At 44.2% G+C, this 13,337-nt stretch overlaps 1 long non-coding RNA gene across 1 annotated transcript; it reads left to right on the forward strand.

Moving 5' to 3' along the window:
- Positions 1 to 2,769: 2,769 nt before the first annotated feature.
- On the forward strand, positions 2,770 to 12,598 carry LOC118469821 (uncharacterized). The gene is made up of 4 exons (XR_008603379.1): positions 2,770 to 9,796; positions 9,969 to 10,019; positions 10,153 to 11,959; positions 12,102 to 12,598. It is a non-coding gene; the product is annotated as an uncharacterized LOC118469821 (long non-coding RNA).
- The last annotated feature ends 739 nt before the right edge of the window (positions 12,599 to 13,337 follow it).

The raw sequence follows: 13,337 nt of genomic DNA on the forward strand, positions 1-13,337 counted from the left end.
TGGGATGAGGACTTGGGCTTCGGCGGTGATGGTCATAGTGGGGTCTGTGGGGATAGGTGTACCTACCTCTCCTTTCCTCATAAGGGTTAAAGGCATGATCTGAGTAGGAGTATTCCCTGTAAGGTGTTTTATATCTGTCAGGTTCTCCGTTGGTGTAGTCTCGAGAGTGGTGAGTCACCTGAGGAGGATAGCGTTCTGGTGAAGAATATTGAGAACATAAATATCTGTTTGGGGACTGTCCATAACCAGATCTCCCTGCATTTCTGTATCTATCAGGACTCATTCTGTAAGGTGAGAGAGATCGTGGAGAATGCGCATGCATTGTTCTGTCACGATGTTGCATGCTGTGGCGCTCATTCATTTTCAGTTTAAGGGCATCGAGGTCATTACTTAAGTCTTTGACTGAAGCAGTGAGGGTCTGGACTACTTTTCTGAGTTCACTGTCATTTTCATGTACAGAATTAACAGTCTGTATAGGGCTCCCATGTTGAGCAAGCGAGTTAACTCACTTTACTGAAGGCTAATCTAGCGGCTAGCCCGGCTAACGTTAGCTTCTGGCGTCAGAGACTTACTAAGTTAAGCAGCATCCCACTTGGCGAGCTTTCACAGCAGAAACATCCCACCGCTGCCGCCAGTGTAAGCGTTGTGGATGTTTGGGATGCATAGAAGAATCACTCCAGACATATTCTGGATCTGTTCATAACTTTTAGTGAGCTCTGCACGTAACATATACCAGTCTGCTCTAGCCACCCGGCTCCCGCTCTCTCACTCTTCTTCTCTCTCCTACATCAACCCTCTGCTATCTCCACAGTGCCCCCTAGCCTAACTACCACTTCTGTAAGCTCACATATTCTATGTGCAACCAACAGCACAAACACAATGAAAAATAAATATCTAACATATTAATTACATATTCATTTTCATTGTTACAATTCCATGGTTTTGTCTTGGTGCCAGTACCTGATCATGTGAACATTCGCACTTTACGAAATGCATTGATGTTGCCAGATCCATGAGGTTGCCACCACATTAAAGTGTTCATGTAGCTTGATTCTGCCATGACCTGTTGCCGTGACGCGTACATGTATGTATATTATGTGTAGCATTTATTGTGCAGTGAGCATTTAGAGTCACTCTTGTAAATCTGTAGTCAATGTACCTTGCCTAGCCTGGTGTTACCTGCTCTTGCTTAGTCCCTGCATTGAAATAAATTGTATCTGGCGATCAATTCTGATTTCACGCTTTGCATTCTAGTACAGCCCCTCGTAGGCTTCCATAGATTCTCTGTGCTTCACTCCCTGCTTGTGTAATTCTCCTACCAGTCATTTAGTGTCGACCCTTCCCCACTTCCCCGAACATTTCTATTTGGGTGTACTCTGAGTTTGTATGAATAAATTGTCAAATTTTTACTCTGTGTTCATCGTGCCTCTTTGTCTGCACCTGGGCCTCTGCACTTTCCGTAAAAGTACAGTCAGGTCATCATGAACCCAGCAAACAGTGAGACTGGCGCTGACCATGCCACTCAGGTCCAAGCCTTCCATCATGCCATTACTCATCAAACAGCATTGCTGGGAGACCATGAACAACTGCTGTGCAATTTAGTTGATAACAATCACGCTCTACTAAATCAAGTATAAAAATGAACAAGCAAGGTTTGTAGTCTTTGTATTCAGGTCACTCAACTTGCTAGCCCCACGAACACAGCCCAAGTAAAGCTTACTTTGTCCTCTTCCGCCAGTCCGGCAGTTTTTAGTTCCAGGTCTGCTACTGCTCAGCTTATGAGATAACCATCTGTGCTGGTTCCACAGCATTATGAAGGAGACTTAAGCTTTTGTTAGGCTTTTTTAACCCAACTCTCCCTTGTTTTCAAGATGCAGCCCCTTTCCTATTCCTCTGACCATTTTTGTATTGTGTACCCACTCAGTTTGTTAAAAGGCACCACTAAGGAGTGGGGAGCTTGCAGTCTGTGAGACTAAATCAGAGGTCTGTCGAGCTTACAACACCACTTCTGAGATGACAAAGGTGTTTGGCCATCCAGTGAAGGGCAAGGCCACTGGAAACTGACATTTGCCAGCGAACCCAAAACGTAGCCAGGTATGCGAATGACGAGACCCTACAGAGAGTGTTCTGTGAAGGACTGAGCTCATTTTTTAAGGATGAGCTGGCCACCCAGGATGGTGTTTCCTGTTTGGATCAATTAGCCACCTTGACCATTTGAAATGTTCCTACTGGACCACAACGTCAAGCCCCGAGTGTTTCCCATGTCCCGCACTACTCTGGCACCACCAACAGCAACGTACCCAGTGCCTGAATCGATGCAGTTGGTTGATGCACAACTGAACACCCAGGACAAAGACCAGCATTGAGCCACCAATGCCTTCCTATACTGTGGCAAGATGGGCCACTCCATTGCCTCCTGTCTGATGTGCCCAATAAAAAAGCGGGCTCACCAGTGACTGGGGAATTCTGGTGAGCCGAACTTCAATCCAAGTTCCCCAACGTCTGCAGATTTCTGCCTCCCACTGCTGGAGAAACCCGTCCCTCAATATAACGGCCCTCGTGGACTCTGGCAAGGAAGGAAGTTTTATCAACAGCAACCTTGTGCAACAGTGACAGCTCACCACTGAACCTCTCTCATCCCCAGGAAAAGATCCTTGTACGGAGTCCTTCCTATCATGCCACGTGCCTCTGCTCTGCCCTGATGCCTGCTGCTACAACCACTACTAGTCCCCCTAAAGAGATTGACCTTTCCTGAGTTCCACAGGCTTATCATGATTTAGCCCAACCATTCAGCAAAGACTATGTATTGACACTTCCCTCACATAGACTCTACGATTGTGTCATAGCCCTGCTTCCTGGAGCCACTCTGCCCAGCAGTTGCTTCTATAACTTGTCCAAGCCCAAGAGCCTGGCCATAGAGAATTATATCTGGGACTCGCTGGCAGCAGGCATAATCCATAACTCGTCTCCCCCCAAGTTACAGATTATGTCCCCAGCCACACCACGTACCTTCTCCGCCTGCTCATCTGACTGCTCTCCCCTTATTATTTTGACAGCTAAGTAGCTCGCTTTGTTTTGGTGCCAGTATCTGATCATTGGAATATTTTTGAATTTTGTAACTCGATCTTGCTAGAGCCATGTTGCTGTTTGATTCTGCTGTGTCTCGTTGCCATGTCTTGTCATGTGTGCATATCTATTGTCTAATTCTTTGTTGTGTGCAGTGAGCATTTAAATTTGCAGTCTGTGTAACTTACCTAGTCTGGTGTTACCTGGTGAGTTTGTGTGAATGAAATTGTTAAACTTTGACTCTGTGTCTGGCATGTCTCTGTCTGTGCCTGGGTCTCTGTATTTCTCATAATATAATGATGGTCAACAGGATTCTGTGACGTACTGTTACGCACCCGTCTAGGGGGAAGGTGCGTAGCATAATGTTTGTTTAAAAATAAAAAAATAAGGTGGAATATTTTCCCAGTCCCCAAAAAACAATGAACAGTTTGTAGAAAAATTACAAAAAGGTTTATTTACACTATTTACAAAATAAAAGAGGCCACCACATGGGCTATTCATTCAAGCAAAAAAAAAGAAAACAAACAAAACAATTGGATACAAACTAAAGAGGCATTATAGCACTCAAACAAAAGATCCTATCCAACAAAACCGCCACTTCTACAAAAATATGCCTAAGTCTAACAAACAAAAAAAAACCACACTATATTAATCTAACCAGAAAAACACAGGTATCACGGCAAAGGTTTGGAGTCTGGGAAAAAACAACGGGTGCTGCTGTCAGAGAGGCTCCCATCATCACTGCCGGCCGCCAAGATTTGAAATAGGTTACAGCCAATCAGCACTGGGTCCGCCTTGCCACCAATCAGCTCCTGCACACAAAGATCCACAAAGACAGAACACCCACTACCAACCAACAGGACGAAACAGACCACAAGGATGAAACAAAGATCTACAAACAAACACAGAACACCCACTCCCAGACAAAAAAGATTTCAAAACTACAAACACATTACCAAAATACGGCCACAGCCGTAACACCCCCATACCTAAAAAAACAAACATTTCCCCCATAATGTTTGTTCTCTTAGGGAGGGAGATGTACACGAGACAGAGCATCAGCTAACACATTTTCATTTCCTTTTTTGTGGTGGATTTCAATATTAAATTCTTGCACCAGCAGTGACCATCTCATCAGCCTGCGGTTTTTGTTACCCATCTGTGCCAGGAATACGAGGGGATTATGGTCAGTAAAGACCAGAACGGGCAGCGAGCTAGACCCAACGTATACTTCAAAATGTTGCAGGGCGAGTAACAACGATAGTGCCTCCTGCTCAATGGTGCTATACTGGAGTTGGTGTCTGTTGAATTTTTTTGAAAAGTACGCAACAGGATGGTCAACACCACTTTCATCCTCCTGCAGCAGCACCGCACCAGCACCACGCGCGCTGGCGTCGACCTCCAGCTTGAAGGCGCGCGAGAAGTTAGGAGCAGAGAGGACAGGTGTGCTGCAGAGGAGCACTTTAGCGGACTCAAATGAGTTCTGGCATGCTGAGGACCAGACGAATGGCCGAGAGACACTGGTCAGGCTAGTCAGAGGAGCAACAACGTCAGCGAAGTTTCTACAAAAGCCTCGGTAATAGCCTGCCATTCCGAGGAAACGACGGAGCTGGCGCCTGGTTTGAGGCATGGAATAATCAATGATGGCCTGGATTTTTGAGGAGAGAGTGCGCACCTGTCCCTGGCCTACCTCCTTACCTAAATACGTAACGGTGGCCCTACCGAATTCACATTTGGCCAGATTAAGGGTGAGGGACGCTTTCTGCAGCCTGTCAAAGATAACATGAAGAGCTTTCACATGCTCATGCCACGTGTTCGAGTAAACAACAACATCGTCTAAATAAACTTCACAGTTACGAACACCAGTCAGAACTTTATGCATGAGCTGCTGAAAGGTGGCAGGAGCATTCCGCAGACCAAAGGGCATGACTGTATACTGCAGGAAACTGTTGGGAGTAACGAAAGCAGAGATCTCAGAGGCACGAGCCGTTAAAGGGACTTGCCAATAGCCCTTCAGCAAATCCAATTTCGTCACGAATTTGGCCGAACCAACGCGGTCAACACAGTCCTCCATCCTGGGCAGAGGATAGGAGTCAGGCGTCGTTACTGAATTAACTTTTCTGAAGTCAGTGCAGAAACGAGGGGTTTTGTCTGGCTTCAGCACGAGCAAGCACGGAGAGCTCCACGCGCTGGAGCTAGGGACTGCCAAGCCATTTTCCAGCAGGTAAGCTACCTCCTGCTGAAACAGAGCGCGCTTAGTGGGATTCACACGGTAGGCATGTTGTTTAATGGGCGCATGATCATCGACATCAATGTCATGAGACAGAACAGTAGTGCGGGAGGGAGTGTCTGAAAATAATGACAGGTGATTATTAATTAAAGTACAAATATCATTCATGGCGGTGTCACTCAGGTGGGAAAGGTGGGATTTTAAATCTGTCAACATTTCTGAGTTTTGGAGACGAGCGCAAGGGTCAGTAATAGAGACACGAAGGCCGTCACTCAGGGAAATACTGAGAGGGAGGCAGAGGGACACTAGAAACAGAGAGCACGGCTGGAGATAACGAAGTGACATCCGAGTCACGATCAAAATAAGCCTTCATCGTGTTGATGTTCCACACGCGGGTCTTCCTCCTCCTATCTGGGGTTCCAACAACGTAATCAGTTTCACTTAACTTTTTTTGTACAATATAGGGCCCGCAAAATTTTGCCTGAAGGGCAGAACCAGGAATTGGAAGCAGAATTAGGACTTTGTCACCAATTTGGAATTCTCTTTTCACACTTCGTCAAATTTCTTTTTCATTCTCTTTTGGGACGCCAAGAGAGAACTGCGAGCGACATCGCAGGCTTTATGCAGGCGCTCCCTAAAAGAACTCACATAATCTAACACATTTACAGGTGGGCCTGGAGTATCAGAGAGGTATTTCTCACGGAGCCATCTCAGAGGACCACGCACGGTGTGACCGAACACTAACTCCACAGGACTAAAGCCTATAGACTCCTGCACACTTTCATGCGGCGCGAGGAGGAGAAAAGGCAACCCTTCATCCCACTCCTTACCAGACTTGAGACAATATTTCCTCATCATGGACTTTGTCTGATGAAATCGTTCCAGTGCACCCTGAGATTCTGGATGAAAGCTGCTGGATTTTTGGTGTTTTATGGACAGAGTGGAAAGAACCTGAGCGAACAGTTTGGATGTGAAATTAGTACCTTGATCTGTCTGGATAAATTTTGGCATGCCAAATGTGGAGAAAAAGTTTACCAGGGCTTTTATGACAGCCTTGGTTTTAATGGTGCGCAGCGGTATAGCCTCGGGGTATCGAGTTGCTGCACACATCAAAGTCAAAAGGTACTGATGACCGGACTTTGTTTTGGGAAGTGGACCTACACAGTCTAAGATTATGTGCTCGAACGGCTCACCGAGAGCCGGGATTGGGTGCAGAGGAGCAGGTGGAATCACCTGATTCGGTTTGCCGCTAAGCTGGCAGACATGACAGGACTTACAGAATTTCGACACATCACTCTTCAAACCTGGCCAAAAGAAATAACGCAGAATGCGATGGTAAGTCTTTTTAATTCCTAAATGACCAGAAAAGTTATCATACGCAAGACTAAGGACTTGAGGACGAAATTGTTGAGGCACAACTAATTGTTGAAACGAATTCCAACCCAGATCACCGGATGCGGGGGAGTACTTACGCATTAATATGCCGTTATCAATGCAGTACACGGAGGGATTTTCAGTGTTCGCGCTGGCAGCAGATGAGAGGCAGGTTATCAGAGATGGGTCATTCTGCTGTGCAAGAACAAACTCAGCCCTATCAACAATGAAAGACAGGTTAGCATCAGTTGGTAACAAATCTTCAACTACACATTTCCCAGATTTTTCAACAGTTTTTTCTGTTTTCACCAGATCATCATCAGAACACATGAATGAATCAGATAAATCCATTACATCACCATACTTGCGTGCCTGGCACGCGTAACGGCACAAGCCGGGAACACAGAGGAGTCACTGACAGCAGCAGGGGCCGAAAAATCCACAATAGGATTGTCGATCACTTCGGGCGTCGGAAAAACCTTTTTACCCGCTAAATCGTTGCCAAGAATGAGCGCAACACCGCGCACTGGTAAACGAGAACGAATGCCAATTTTAACCGGGCCAGAGACAAGAGGTGAGCGCAGAAAAACGGTGTGCAGCGGTGCTCGTAACGCGCTCATTTTAACACCCCACAAAAGAGCATCGGAACCACAAAAAGATTTGTCAGAAAACGGCAAAACGTTCTGCAGAATAAGGGACTGTGCAGCCCCCGTATCGCGCAAAATAGTGATTGGAACCTGATTCTCCTCCTGACCCATCAGCGACACCGAACCCCTGAGGAGGAATGGGCGGTAAGCTTCATCCACCTCAGCAGATTTACCTGTGCTGACTGGAGAGAGAGCAGGAGCAGGCTGAACAAAACCAACAGTTTTAGGTTTTTTAATATTTGGGTTTTGTTTGCGCTTCGGAGCCGGACAGTTCGAAATCAAATGCCCAGACTCATGGCAGTAAAAACACTCACGTGTCTCAGCGGACGCGAAGTTTGTGCGTGGAGGAGTTTTAGGTGATATGTGCAGATTTTTCCCCACACCGCCAGAGGTTACCTCACGGCGCACCGGAGGGAAAGAGACACGATGTGTTAAAACAAACTCATCAGCAAACACAGCAGCTTTTGACAAGGTATCGACTTTTTGTTCGTTTAAATAAACGACAATTTTATCAGGGAGACATGATTTAAACTCTTCCAGTAAGAGCAGTTCACGGAGCTGCGCAAAATTAGACACTTTACTCGCAGCACACCATTTGTCCAACAAAAGAGTTTTCTCCCTCGCAAACTCCACATAAGTTTGATTGGCAGATTTTTCACAGTTGCGGAATTTCTGGCGATAAGCCTCCGGTACCAATTCATAGGCCCGCAACACAGTAGCTTTAACAACATCATAATTTAATCAATAGATAAGGATACACAAACTTCCTGAGCTCTCCCCACTAACTTACACTGAAGCAGCAAACTCCACACATCTTTGGGCCAACTAAGAGTTGCTGCGATGCGCTCAAAGGCATTAAAATAAGAATCTACCTCTGTCTCCTTAAATGTTGGCACCAGAGCAATATGTCTACTGACATCAAATTTTTCAGCGACAGCGGCGGGAGGATTTAAAGGGCTGGACAAAGGAGAAGCTTTATTCAGCTCCATTGCCCTTATACAGAGATGCATAAGCTCAACCTCGCGGGTTTTTGTTTCCAGCTCCACCTCCTTCATACGAAGGGCCAGTTTCAGGTCCTCCGTATCCACACCAGCCTGTAGGAGAGCGACAGGATCAGGAGAGGCCAGAGCGGGTGTGGCAGCCTCCGCTCCCACATCCACCAGGCCGCTGGGGATCGGCTTGGCCGTGGTCGCCTCCGCTTCCATCGGACTTGGCACACCCACAGAAGCACTGACATACTTAGACTCTGCTTTTACTATGCCCTCCTCCACCAAACGCTGTGCCAAATGGGCCTTAATTTCTGCCTTTTTAGCCATAAAGGGCAACGAAATATTGAATAAATTGGCAATCAGTACCAAATCTGCTTTGGTGCACCTATTTAATTTATCCAGGGTAGGATTTTGTGCAAACGTATCCAGATCCATACTCACCCCCCACACACAGAGAAAAACTGCCAACCAAACAAAAGCACTATTAAACAAACCGGAGAAATACTCACCACGACCGCATGCGAAAAAAAGGAACGAGACGAGCCCCCAAATTATGTTACGCACCCGTCTAGGGGGAAGGTGCGTAGCATAATGTTTGTTTAAAAATAAAAATAAAAAAAATAAGGTGGAATATTTTCCCAGTCCCCAAAAAACAATGAACAGTTTGTAGAAAAATTACAAAAAGGTTTATTTACACTATTTACAAAATAAAAGAGGCCACCACATGGGCTAGTCATTCAAGCAAAAAAAAAAGAAAACAAACAAAACAATTGGATACAAACTAAAGAGGCATTATAGCACTCAAACAAAAGATCCTATCCAACAAAACCGCCACTTCTACAAAAATATGCCTAAGTCTAACAAACAAAAAAAAACCACACTATATTAATCTAACCAGAAAAACACAGGTATCACGGCAAAGGTTTGGAGTCTGGGAAAAAACAACGGGTGCTGCTGTCAGAGAGGCTCCCATCATCACTGCCGGCCGCCAAGATTTGAAATAGGTTACAGCCAATCAGCACTGGGTCCGCCTTGCCACCAATCAGCTCCTGCACACAAAGATCCACAAAGACAGAACACCCACTACCAACCAACAGGACGAAACAGACCACAAGGATGAAACAAAGATCTACAAACAAACACAGAACACCCACTCCCAGACAAAAAATATTTCAAAACTACAAACACATTACCAAAATACGGCCACAGCCGTAACACATACGTTACACGTACGTTACACGTTCAAAGTAAAAACTCTGATGTCAAAAGGAACTGATCAGGGTTTGTGACCAGCAGAGACTGCACTGGCACACTCAAAAGGCAGAAACTGGAAGTTGTTAACTGGGGTTCTCTGTGTTTTCTGTAATTTCAATGTCTGTGCTTCTTTTAGTATTCACCTGAAGAGCTTGAATGCTAACACAGACATGTCCTATCTGGCTCAGAAGATGGAGGAGGAATGTCCTTTGATTCACCGGTCAAAGCTTTGTGAGGTGGAGCAGCTGCTCTTCTACCTAGAAAACAGCAAGCAGTATTGGTACTGAAAAGTTTGTTAGCACTACTTTAATGTTACTACAACTATTCCAAGGTGAAATTATTCCTTGTGTGAAAATTGGAAGTAGTTTTTCTTTTTCTCTTTTTGATGCTGAATCTTGCTTTTGACAGACAACCAGAAAAGGAAATGTATCTCACCTTGAGACTTTGCACTTTCCGCAGGTAGGAATAGTTTTAAGAAATGCAGCTAACAATTGTTTTCATTATTGTTACAGCACAATATTCTTCTGTTTGACAAAGTATGTGTGTCTGTGCTACAGTCCTGACCCTGTTGAATTGTTGTATTTTCTTCCAGCTAGATGAGAAAGCAGGTATCGGCAGCATTGACGTGTGGAGTTGCTCCATGAGGACATCCATGTGGAGATAAGAGAAGCCACTTCTCTTTCAACTTGCTCACAACCTAGACGACCTCTAGAAACTCAGAATCATGCCTTTCCTCAGGAATTTCATCATTCATTGTGAAACGCCAGGTTTATCAAAATACAATATAATGTTTCCTCTTTTATCTCTTCATGCACTTGTACGTACAAAGTGCAGGAAAACTCTAAAAATCCAAAAACATGTTTATAACCCACATTACTGTGTCGGTTTTCAAGACTACTGCTGATGTAGATGTGCCTCTTTAAATAATAAAGTAGCATTTTCCCATAAGGCTGAGCTTGTCAGATAAGTCCATATTAGATAAGTAAATATATTTTAATTTTTTAAAAATATTATACTCTCTTTTCTGTGCTTGAAGGTTTATTAAATAGTTGGTTATAGGTTATATTTGTTCTGTTAATGCGTCAGTGCATCATTGGTTGGATGATGCCTGGCTTAGGTGTTAAAAAGCAGACAGTTAGCTTTTAAGAGGTAGATGTGGGACATGTGTCATACAACCACCAAGTTGTGTTGATGACTTACTAGCTAGATCAACAAAACATTGGCCAGATAATTGATTGATTGTTAAAATAATTGTCATGTTAATCACTTATAAAATATTTATTATCTGCAGTCCTCTCATGTCTTAGGTCAAAGACAAACTTCCTTGATCTTCTATTGCTTTGATCAAAACAAGTGACTGCTACCTAGAAAGCTGATTTATTTTAAAACCACGAATTTCCTCCAAAAGTTCACATATCAACAAGTTTGAAACAATTCAAATGAATATTAGATTTGAATAAAAATTGAAAGAGCTAAAATGTTGTTCTCACTCACTGTACTCATTGAGTTCGCCAGAAATGCTGCTCAGCTCCAGTTCTTCTCTTGTCTGTGAACAACCAGGCTGTTTCTTCCACAACAACACAAAGCCTTCATCAGCAGCCTTCATGAGATGGCATAGCTTCATTTATTTCTGTCATAAAGCATTGTCTGCACACTCTATTTGTAATACCACATCAGTTGGTCCAATGTTGATTAGAGCCAAATGTTTGCATGTTTTCAAAGGCCTGAGGTCAGGTCTGAAATTTGAGACTATTCGTGGAATGTCCATCTGTACATTGAAAAGCTCACAGTTCAAAATCCCCACTTGCTTCCAACCTGTCTGCATTCTTCAGTGATCTTTAAATTAACCTTTAGCTGCACTCCTTTCTGCTCTGTCTATCTCAGATTTTGACACACTTTGTCTTTCCTTCCATTTCCTTTCTTATCTCTTTCTCCTCATTTCTGTCCCGTGTATGTGCTTTATTTTGTATGTCTTTGCTGATTTGTGTTTGTCTGTCTATGATTAGCAGCAGCAATCCGAACCCTGGCCAGAGTCCTGATATAGGGGCTTTCGACCAAAGAGCACCAGGTGCTAGGCTGGTTCAAAGTTGAGAGCCAGTGCTTTTTTGGTTCAAATCTCGTGCCGCCCCAGAACGGGTTTGTGTTTCCATTCGGAAGGAGCAAAGTTTGAGCTGCGTCATTGCGCCACCACAAAACGTGTGTACGTCACTGCGTACGTAGCCGTTCAACAGCGTTTGCGCCGTACGGAAACCCACACAACAACAATGGAGGACTTCATTGGAGTGGTGTACATGGCTTTGCTAGTGTGTCTCGCCATCGCTGAATAGCAAAACCTTCTGTTAGGGGTTACCCATCGGCGTCGCCGTTCCAATGCCTGGCGATCACGTTTGAGAAGAAAGGTAATTATCAAAGACGTTTGGATACTTAACAGTAAATGTGCTAGCGGTAGCTTAGCTACTTAGCTTCGACTATGCTTGCATTTATTACTTAGCGGTTAAACGCGCAATAAGTTGATGATCATATCTATGTTTATCTTTTTAGATGTTTTTAGATGTCACCCCGCCCCCTGCTCGGCTCTCAACTCTGGCCAAGTCTGGCCCAGCAACGAGTTGGTGCCCGAAAAAGCCCCAGTTTTTGGAGCCCGGAGCCGCAGCTCCGGTGGTGGAAAGACAAAAAACCAGCGCCAAGTCGGGCACCGACTCTGACTCCGAACGGGTTCCACCCCGGTCGAAAGCCCCTAATAGAGGACTGGAGGCAGAGTGCAGACCTGGCAACACAACTCTTAGCTATGTCTTCTTGTGCTTCCCCATGTGAAGAAGTAGACCCTTAGTTCAAATAAGTGTAGAAGGCCTCCAGTATTTTGTGTCTGTGTTGCAAAATGTCATTGCTGCACAGTGTGAAATCAGGATCCCATATTTTGGAGCAAGACATCAGTCTGCTATCCCAGTACTTGTTTCTACAAGTACTGGGATTTCTACATTTTACAAAATGTTTTGTTGCCTTGGATTTTGAGCAGAAAAAATACCCAGCTTTGGTAAAAATCCAGGGTTAATTATCCCTAATCATATCTTAAACCTCTGTGTTATTTTTTTTATTAATAAAGACCAATGTTAAAAGAATTTAACTCTGCCAGCTCGTCATTAACAGTCAGGAATGTTAGTAGTTACACTCAATTTAGTCAAATGATTAATGTGCTCTCTCTAAGCCAGTGGTTCCCAACCTGTTTGGCTTGGAGCCCCCCCTATAAGCTGCACCCCAACACCAGCGCCACCCCAGTGCTTTTTTTTTTTACTATATTTTTTACTATAAAAAAATCCTTATGAAAAAAAAAATTATATCAAACCAAGAGTTGTACTATGACGAGGAGGAGAGAGTTTATGGCTGCAGTAAATTTGTTGACACTACAGTGCAGAAGAGTTAAGTTATTGATTTTTTTTTTTTTTTACTAAAAAAATCCTTAAAATTATGAAAAAAAAATTTTTATATCAAACCGAGAGTTGTAGTATGACCAGCAGGAGTCAGCTGCTGGCTGCAGTAAATTTGTTGAAAAATTGTGTCTCTTTGCTGTTTGCAGCGGTTTTGCATTTTGCAGACGGTCCCTGTTCACTCGTCGCACAGCCGGCTGCTCATAGACACCAATGTTATTTCTGCAGCTCGAAAGACAGCTACTTTTGATTAAACTGGGCTTGTAGTACATTGTCTACCTTACAACAATGGAAAAGAGGCATCGTTTATGTTTAGACAACGTATATTTAATGAGTTATTGATGCCAGAAGT

Source organism: Amphiprion ocellaris, chromosome 2, assembly GCF_022539595.1.
Source record: "Amphiprion ocellaris isolate individual 3 ecotype Okinawa chromosome 2, ASM2253959v1, whole genome shotgun sequence".
In the NCBI taxonomy this organism is placed as follows: Eukaryota; Metazoa; Chordata; class Actinopteri; family Pomacentridae; genus Amphiprion; species Amphiprion ocellaris.